This window comes from Sycon ciliatum, chromosome 8 (assembly GCF_964019385.1).
Source record: "Sycon ciliatum chromosome 8, ocSycCili1.1, whole genome shotgun sequence".
NCBI classification, from domain to species: domain Eukaryota; kingdom Metazoa; phylum Porifera; class Calcarea; order Leucosolenida; family Sycettidae; genus Sycon; species Sycon ciliatum.
Window position 1 is genome coordinate 3,168,503 of NC_088650.1, and position 7,128 is coordinate 3,175,630.

General features: G+C 50.2%; 2 protein-coding genes across 2 annotated transcripts in view; one reads left to right on the forward strand and one right to left on the reverse strand.

Moving 5' to 3' along the window:
• Positions 1-7,128, forward strand: part of LOC135823885 (FK506-binding protein 15-like) — a 189,728-nt gene that overhangs the window by 13,314 nt on the left and 169,286 nt on the right. The gene's annotated exons all lie outside the window — the stretch shown is intronic.
• LOC135823015 (serine/threonine-protein phosphatase 6 regulatory ankyrin repeat subunit A-like) overlaps positions 6,435-7,128 on the reverse strand; it is a 4,281-nt gene continuing 3,587 nt past the window's right edge. The window contains exon 5 of the mRNA XM_065335851.1: positions 6,435-7,128. This exon is cut by the window's right edge and continues 819 nt beyond it. The gene's annotated coding sequence lies outside the window, so the exon portion shown is untranslated.

A 7,128-nucleotide genomic window follows, 5' to 3' on the forward strand; every position in this document is an offset into this window, starting at 1 on the left:
GAAGTGATGGATGAGGTGCAGAAGTGCGGGTGGTGAGAGTGTGTGGCTACTGCTAGAGTGGCTAAGGCGAAAGCAGCCATCAGGGCGGGGCAAGATGGCCTGTTTGCTGGTACGGTATGTGCTTTTCTAGGCCGACACGCTGTATGCAGTGTTGGCGACAATCGGGCCAGTAAGTGGGCTCACACGAGCAGCTTGTGGTGGTCTACGGGCATCTATTCTCTGTCACATGAATGCGAGGCGGTCGAGAGAACGCTGGTGCGTGCTTATGAACGTGTGTGCGGGGTGGTGTGTGTGTGGGGGCGTTCCTGGCGAGCTTGTATGAGGTTATATGCCTGTGTAGGAAGAGAATATGCGGATGTGTAAAAGGTGAGAGAGTTCTCGTGGATACTGTGAAAGCCACAGTTTATACTGCTTTGCTAGCCGGGACCGTGTACCCTGGTCAGAGCAATTCATGAGGTAGCGGCGGCATCATATGATTATGCATAGGTATAATGCTGACGGTACAAATACACCTTCCATAGTGGGGGTGCCATGCCTTCTAGGTTTATCACTTTTTTTGGGTGCAATCGGGCATCATATCGTATGCGTGTGGTGTGACGCCTAATGCCAGGCAGTTGTGTGAGTTCTTGGCCTCGGTGGTCGTTCGTTTGCCCTCGCTGGGCAGTATAATTTCGGCCCTAGCGGGCAGTATGCTTTTCCCTTGGCGGGCAGGTTGTCGGCCTCGGTGGCTGTTCATTTGCTCGATAGGCAGTATGATTTAGCCCTCGGTGGGCAGTATATAATCGGCCCATGGTGGGCAGCATGCTTTGGCCCTTGGTGGGTACTACGCTTTAGCCCTTGGCGGGAAGTTTGCTTTAGCCCTCGGTGGGCAGGCTATTGGCCTCGACGGCCGTTGTGCACACTCAGTTGGGCGGTATGCTTTAGGCTTCGGTAGGCAGGTTGCTGGCCTCGGCGGCCGTTCACACGCCCTCGATTTTGCTTTACACTTATTCTTGCACCCTCGGTCGGGCTATAATCATGCGCCCTCGGTCGGGCTATAATCATGCGCCATCGGTCGGGCTATAATCATGCGCCCTCGGTCAGGCTATAATCATGCGCCCTCGGTCGGTCTATAATCATGCACCCTCGGTGGGGCTATAATCATGCGCCCTCGGTGGGGCTATAGCCATGCGCCCTCGGTGGGGCTATAATCATGCGCCCTCGGTCGGGCTATAATCATGCGCCCTCGGTCGGGCTATAATCAAGCACCCTCGGTCGGGCTATAATCAAGCGCCCTCGGTCGGTCTATAATCATGCGCCCTCGGTGGGTCTATAATCATGCGCCCTCGGTGGGGCTACAGCCATGCGCCCTCGGTCGGGCTATAATCATGCGCCCTCGGTCGGGCTATAATCATGCGCCCTCGGTCGGGCTATAGTCATACGCCCTCGGTCGGGCTATAGTCATGCGCCCTCGGTCGGGCTATAGTCATGCGCCCTCGGTCGGGCTATAGTCATGCGCCCTCGGTCGGGCTATAATCATGCGCCCTCGGTCGGGCTATAATCATGTGCCCTCGGTCGGGCTATAATCCTGCGCCCTCGGTCGGGCTATAATCCTGCGCCCTCGGTCGGGCTATAATCATGCGCCCTCGGTCGGGCTATAATCATGCGCCCTCGGTCGGGCTATAATCCTGCGCCCTCTGTCGGGTTATAATCATGCGCCCTCCGTTGGGCTATAATCATGCGCCCTCGGTCGGGCTATAATCATGCGCCCTCGCTTCGGCTATACGCTTATCGCGCGCCCTTGGTTGGGCCGTATGCTTTTACTCTCGATGGGTAAGCTGTTGGCCTTGGCGGCCATTCATGCGCCCGCAGCGGGCAGGTTACTGGCCAAGTCGACCATATGGGCGCCCTTGGTGGGCAGTATGCTTACGGCCCGTCGTACCATTTCCAAGGATATTTACTCGCATACGATAAACTTTGACACACGCTTGCAACTGATTTTTTAACTTGGCTGGGGCCCGTGTGCTCACGATTATACTTTGCACACGAGCAAAAGTGCCGGTGTTGAAAGTGCGACTACTCAAATTCAAGCTAACAATGCGCTTTTTCAGCTTTTCTATACCTCCCCGCGGAAAACCATCCTTGCCACCAGACAGCTGGAAGTAGGCAGAAACTGTATTCGCCATCGCTCTGAAGTGTGAACATCCTGACCTGTTTTACGGACTGGAGCGGAGATTGCAGCCTTTTATTGCGGTGACGGAAGTGTTCGTCGATTGCAGCTCCAGTCAAAAAGATTCAAACGAACCGATCACAACTTCTGTGCTGGTTTGTGCTGCCATGTTTTTGGATGCAATGGTCTATGGTTATGTTCGGATGGTGAAACGGTGGTTCCATGCGGTATGACACAGCCAGAACACCGAAAAATCAAGTGCGAAGACAAGCGCCAATTGTAACTTGGCGGACCAAGTATTAGCAAACGTCACTTGTCTAGTGAGAAAGTGCCTTGCCTTCGTACACCGTATATTCGCCATCATACTTTATTCCAACAGGAGTGCATGAAACATTTGGAAATTTGAGAAAAGTCACAAAAGGAGGCGCAATTTACTGTGCATTCTCCGTATCTGTTGAAATCGCACGCACTGGATTAAAAAAAAAACACTCGTTGTGGTCATGACGAGTAGACCCCTCCGAACTCATCAAACACCAGTGTGCTTCGCGTGGACAGGATGGGATTCTAACACAATTTCCTCATTCGTCTTGCCGTTTCACGGCTTGCAAATGGTCCCAATTATCACATGCACTTGACGTCTGGTTGATCAAATGCAGTGATACCCTAAAAAGCCGGCCGGCACCAAATTTAGCGCTTGGTGCACAGAATAGGATATAGTTTAGGTCAATTGCTGCATTCATCCCCCCCCCCCCCCAAATATCCACAACCATGCAGTGGCGTGTCCAGGATTTGGCTGAGGAGGGTCGCGGCCGGGGGAGATGACATGGTGCACATGACTGTAATGATGTATGTCACGCACCTAGCTATCAAACATTACAAAATGATTACATGCCAGGTATTTCTTCCAGACCTACACTATACAGATTAAAGTATCTCATGCTCAGTTACTACAGTGCGTATCGGTTATAGCGTGGTCGTGTAAAAGAATATACTACTTACAAGAATGAACTCTCATATTTTTATAATCATAACATGGGTTTCAAGTGAACATTTATTCTTACTTCCTCCGCGTCGTTAAAATTGCTGCTTCCCAGAGCGATTTTTCGAATTTATTTTGTCCACTCGAAGGGCAAAGAAATCAGCTAGAAATTGAGGCAGGGCATTGTCGACGGACCAAGCTTTAGTTTGTGGCCTCCCGCTTCGCTGCACTTGCAGCTAAGGTCGACGTCTTCATCAGAGTTTGGGGCAGGCCCTTCAGCACTCCACAATGTGCTGAACAAGACGTGCGTTCAAATTCAGGTAAAGAAACTTCGTTTTCAAGCGATCCATGCCTCCAGGTGGCAGGCGATGAAGGCAAGCTAGCATTTTTTCAAGTACACTGTAACGACCTTCCAGCGGGATAGGGTAAGTAGTTCCGCACCTTCTTTCCTTGGCAAGCGCTTCGCTAATTTTGTTGGTGTTTTCAGACCTGCTACCTTCGTAGCAACATGCGACACAAGTAGCGCATTTTAGGAATTTGAGAACACTTTGTTCTTGCAATCGTCAACTTCAGCATTTCGTATTCAGGAGAGATACCAGGATTCTTATACCCGAGCTTGCAGTCTTGATAAATACCCACGCGAACGATATGGGACGGCACGAACTCCAGAAAAACAATATGCGCTCTGGGGCGGAAGAGTGCGGAGCACAATGAATTTGCTTGGTGCGGAAGAGAGCTCCGACAAAGTCCGAGACCACCACGGCTTCAGTAACAAGTAGAGATTGCGCAGGAAGGGTCGCACCAATGCTCGAACACAGAAAACAGCGATTCCGACAGTCTGACTAAGACGAGCCAAGTCACAAACATTGCGATGTGCGCAGCGACAATTTTAATGACGCGGAGGAAGTACAAGCAAAGTTATCGCATTGTAGAATATATCGGTCCTAAAGCTGTGTTCACAACTGGCGCGTGTACGCGGTACGCTTGCGGTTCATGTGTGCCCAAACGCGCGCTCAGGCTTTCACAAAAAAACAGCAATCCGAGTCGTATTTAGCGCGTGCGACACCTTCGAGTACTAATTTTTTGACCCCGCCAGTCAAGGTGACTGGCATGTACGCTGGTACGCGCCTGATACGCGCTGAAAATTCCAACATGTTGGAAGTTCCATTCCGACGCGTTTCCGTACGCATGGCGCCCCAAAAGCCAGCAAAATACGCACAAACACGTGGTTTCACGCGTACACGCGCCAGTTGTGAACACAGCTTAAGAATGGACTTTGTGTAGCAAAACATACCAGATTGGTACAAAGTGTATCGCCTGTAGATGAGTGTAGTAATAACATCTGTCCAATGCAGTTCTGCTCCGACTCGCATTGCATTGTAATGCTCCAGGTTCAACTGTTCTTGTCATGTATCTCATGCTGCATAGCCACATGGCAAGCGTATGGGACTATAAACACCCGCATGCACAGCAGAGATACGTTGTATGTATGATGACCATCCTGTATCTGCGCACATGTATCTGATATGTAACACTTGACTTATCGCGAGTAAGAAGTATCTGAAATAAGAATAGAAAGTCGTTTTTCAAACACCCGCGCTATAACCGATACCTACTGTACATTGTACAATCATCAGTCATGTTACTTGTACAGTACATCCTTGCCCAATTTTTATTGGAGCATATCATGCTGTTCTTCATCATGTTTTGGCTGCTCACTGACAACAGGTACTGGCACCTCCGCGTGGGGCGGAAAGTCAGTCTGCTCCGAAATGGACTGGCAACGACTTGATCACTCCCGCTGTTTCCTGTTGGAACAGGAATTGCACCGTCGCAAGAACGCTTTGTAAAAATCCATCAAGGCTCTGCTGGCCAGAGCTTGTCTTCTTTGGTCCATGGATGTCGCTGAGACTTCGCAGAAAAGTCTTCAAGTCAACCAATTCGCGATTCGAATCTGGAGGGGATCATCCTCCAAACATCGTTGTACAACGTTGCGAAAAGAGGCGCTTGACGATCACAAGCTTTGTTTTTGTCCCACTTGGGCAGCGCTGCGTTCAGCACATCACTGCACGCCTTTCTCAAGACGCATCGAGCGCGTCCTGGAATCTGTACAAAAGTATAGAGCTCGTACAGAGTCGATCATTTCTTTCGCAGTGCAATCAATGCCGCTCACACACCGACGGTCTGTGCAACCGGTTTTGGACGCTGCTTCCCACCGCGTAGAGTCTACCGCCTGTGCACATGGTGCATGTAGCAGCCTGGTGTTTTTTCAAACCCAGGTCGAAATGTTTTGAAGGGGGTGGGAGCGTGCCCCCCCCCCCCCCGTAAACCCGCCAATGCTATGTGATAGGGACCATTAGCAAGCCGTGAAACTGCAACGCGAAGGGGGAGCTGGGTTAGAGTCCCGGCCTGACCACGCGAAACATACTCGTGTTTGACGAGTTCGGAGGGGTCTACTCGCCATGACCGCAACAAGTGGGTTTTAGTCAAGTACGTGCGAATTCAACCATGAAGCGGAGAATAGCACCGTAAATCGCGCCTCGTTTGGTCTTTGCGATTTTCTTCAAATTTCGAAAAATGCCTCACCCATTCTTGTTGGAATAAATACGATGGCGAAACGTACCAAACAACCAGTAGGACCATTGATTTTGCCATAACCGTTACTAACATGACACAGAACAGGATCGAGGGTAACCACAGTGCCAACATTTATGCTTGTTCAAGACAAACTTCAGCTTGCTCGCTCATTTATGTTTTGGCATGGACCTCGTGAACACAACCCTTTGCTGCACCTATCCATCGGCGATGTGGCTGTCATGGGGTTTCTTTCACTTTCATTCGGGTAAAAGTCAGTCAGGCTGAGAATTGTTCTCAAGAAAAAGTTCGCAAAAATAATTGCCAGTAAAAATATCAGAAAACTGTTTGAAACTGGAAAGCAGCCGACTCGCGTAGACGGGTTGTGAACGCGAGAAGCTAATTCTCAATCACGTCGTGTTTCACGTGCGTTCCGATGAACTCGTTCCTGTTGACGTTTCACGGCTTGCTAATGGTCCCTAATAGTTTTCCCAGCCCCCCCCCCCCCCCCCCCCCCCCCCGTTCAATCTCAGGTTGGCTAGGACCATGGAGGCAATATCGTTATTTCGTACTCGGACCCCTCCCCCCACTCTGAAACGAACGCAGCTTGCTATGCTGGACGACGATAATCGCATGCATGTACAAGTACAATGTACAGTGTCGGTCGAGTTGTGATTTTGACTCACACCCGCATCCCCCCCCCCCCCCCCTCCCACTCCAAAACGAATGATGCTCTCGTTTCAGAGACGACAAAAAAACTTTTGCGACAACCCCTAACGAAAACTGTACAAGCTCACGCGCCCACAGACTCGTAGTACATGCCTCGTACGGTAGGACTCGTCATCTCCAGAAAAGTCAACAAAATGAAACATTCCGCCATGGCCAGACCAAGCGGAGTTACACACTCTCGTGTTTATGTACTCTTGATCTCATGGACAGCTGTCCAAATGTAGGACATGATGGTGGGAGGTGCACCTCACGTGACTCACGTGACACCTAGTCACTGCATAGTTCAACCAATCAAATGTACGACACGCTGTAATGTTTACTGTAGACACACAGTACATCTAAATTTAGGGTTAACGGATTGGCATGCTAGCGTCGCCAGCTACATCATCCACGTGACAGGCGCGTGCATATACTGTACCACACAATCGGTCAGTGCTTAAATTGCATTTTCCCATCAATATCACTCACTTTCAACTCTACGGGATTCATTACGGTTGGCTCAAACTGCCTGAATTTTTGAATCCACACGCAGGAAAGACGTTCCAAGACTTCCACCGTTCGTATTTTTTCAAACGAGTTCCGGGTTTTCCAGTAACTTTGGCCAAAGTTCGGCTAAAAAAACAGGGGGAGCCGTTGCGTTTCCGCAAAATATTGAACGGTAAAAGGATAGCCAAGGTCGAGAGCAAAACAACAAGCC